Here is a 2500-nt window from a genome sequence, read left to right on the forward strand (position 1 = left end):
CCCCTAATGACCCATGATGCAATTAGTCTTAAACACTACTCTGGCCCACAATAACAATGATATGGTCTCTCTTCCCTTCCATCCTCCCCATCAAAATGACTTCATCCTAGAATCAAAATAATCTGATATTTGCGTCGCATTACTACACGTCGTGATTAGCTATATTTTACTTTGAAATAGACAGAACCACTGCTGTAGGCCTACACAATACAATCCAAACGACTCTTATGCGAGTCAAATGGGTTAGATTTGTACATGCCAGAAATTAGAACTGGAGGGTTTTACTGTGTATGTTCATTGCCTGGTTGACTGTTATACTGTATATGACTGGATGTTCATCCATTCATTCATTCAATCCATTCATACTCAATGTATTCCCTTTCCGCAATAAATATCATTGAATTCATTCTGTGTAGTCAAATCTCTTGAGTTGAATTTTACGTCACAGTGTCTGAGCAAATAGGCATAGTGTCTATTTTATGTCATGATGATGTGCGATACAGTACATTAGTTAAACAAAATGGCCAGGTGTGGCGTCAAATGGAAACACAAACGTCTCCAACTTTGGGCCATTCTTTATGCTGTATAAATGTAACCAGGTGAACCCTGGTGTCTCTATTCCAGGGGGGATTCTATGCATGGTGAGGTCCTCTGAAGGATACCGGTCAGATTCTATGCATGGTGAGGTCCTCTGAAGGATACCGGTCAGATTCTATGCATGGTGAGGTCCTCTGAAGGATACCGGTCAGATTCTATGCATGGTGAGGTCCTCTGAAGGATACCGGTCAGATTCTATGCATGGTGAGGTCCTCTGAAGGATACCGGTCAGATTCTATGCATGGTGAGGTCCTCTGAAGGATACCGGTCAGATTCTATGCATGGTGAGGTCCTCTGAAGGATACCGGTCAAATGATTATTAGGGCTTAAGTGGTTAATATGATAATATCCCATTTCCCTCCATCTCCATTCTTGTTGATCTTATACACTCTGCCAAACGTTCTTTACTATCTCTTGTCTTTCAGCACCCCACCCCAAACCCCTTTTTCCTCGCGCCATTTTTCAGATCCGTGATTTATAGACGCTGATGGAGGGAGGAGTGCGATGGTAGTGAGGGAGATGAGGAAGGGAGGGAGAGGGGGGGGCGGGGGGTGCGTTTGAAGTATATGGAGGAGTAATATAAAATACACCTGGCCCATCCAGGGGCAGAAACAAAGAGAAGGGAGGGGAGGGGGGCTGTAGGGGGGGTCACCTCGTGTTTCCTTTCAGGATGGCTTTTATGGCGTAACTTCAAACGCTGCACCACTCTCTGCAAGCCCCGAACCCCCCCGCTCCCCCCCCGCTCCCTCCCGCCCGCAATCCATCCGTCCGTCCTTCTGCACGTCCGTCCATCCGTCCCTCCCTCCTTCTTTCACTCTATTGTGCGTGGCCAAGCGGACAGTAATTGGCTATTCTTTCACAAGGCTGATTTCAGCACCCCCCCTACCCACCGTTCAACAGGAAGAGGCCATTTCGCTGCCCCTTGGAAGTGTGTGCATTCTGTGCACGGCAATACGCGCGCGCGTGTATTGCGTGTGTGTGTGTGTGTGTGTGTGTGTGTGTGTGTGTGTGTGTGTAGTATGTGTGCGTGATCCGTTCCTCAGACATCATAAACATGCCAGGACAGTGTCAGGTGGTTGCAAGGTTGTGCACTGGCTTCAGCCGCTGCAGGCATTTCATTCAGATCCCACGGTGCGCTCTAACTTAAACCATAGCCGATGGGATAATAGAAACCAGAAAAGAGTGAACAAGGGTTATATACACTACAGTACCGTATAGAACAATAACTCTAGGTCTTATAGCTATGCCTTTCATGTTGAATACGTTTTCTGTCTCTCTCTTTTCAAAGCCAAAAGTATTTTAAATTTGCACGTTGTTGAAGACGATATTGGTTTGGCTAGGACTGAGTCAACTGCTTTGGATAGCATCTCCAAATGATATTGTGGAGCTCTCTAAGGCACACGAAGGGAAGGCCATTGCATATAGTGCTGTAACTTATTCTTATAGAATAATAATAATAATAGAAGGGAAGGCCATTGCATATAGTGCTGTAACTTATTCTTATAGAATAATAATAATAATAGAAGGGAAGGCCATTGCATATAGTGCTGTAACTTATTCTTATAGAATAATAAACATAAACATATAGTGCTGTAACGTATTCTTATATAATAATAACTGTGTATACAGCATAAGACCTTGTCGTCGGCTGCAGTCTGCAGGCTCTGCAGCGTCTGAGCATATTGAGACCGATACATGAAAGATGCTGCTCTGTTGCTGCTAATGACTCCTGGCCCTCTGCGTGGCTTATGGATCAGTGTGTGTTCATTAATGATGCAGGCTGTCTGAGTGTGCGTGCGCGCGCTCGCGCACGCGCGCCGGCGTGCACGCGCGCCGGCGTGCACGCCTTCATGTGGGCGTTAATTAGGGCTCTCTAGGGATAGGTAATCCCTTGCACCCACTC

At 46.1% G+C, this 2500-nt stretch overlaps 1 protein-coding gene across 1 annotated transcript in view; it reads right to left on the reverse strand.

Annotated features, from left to right (window-relative positions):
- aopep (aminopeptidase O (putative)) overlaps window positions 1-2500 on the reverse strand; it is a 108092-nt gene that overhangs the window by 49766 nt on the left and 55826 nt on the right. The gene's annotated exons all lie outside the window — the stretch shown is intronic.

Source organism: Protomyctophum bolini (assembly GCF_963924005.1).
Source record: "Protomyctophum bolini genome assembly, chromosome: 6".
Lineage (NCBI taxonomy): Eukaryota > Metazoa > Chordata > Actinopteri > Myctophiformes > Myctophidae > Protomyctophum > Protomyctophum bolini.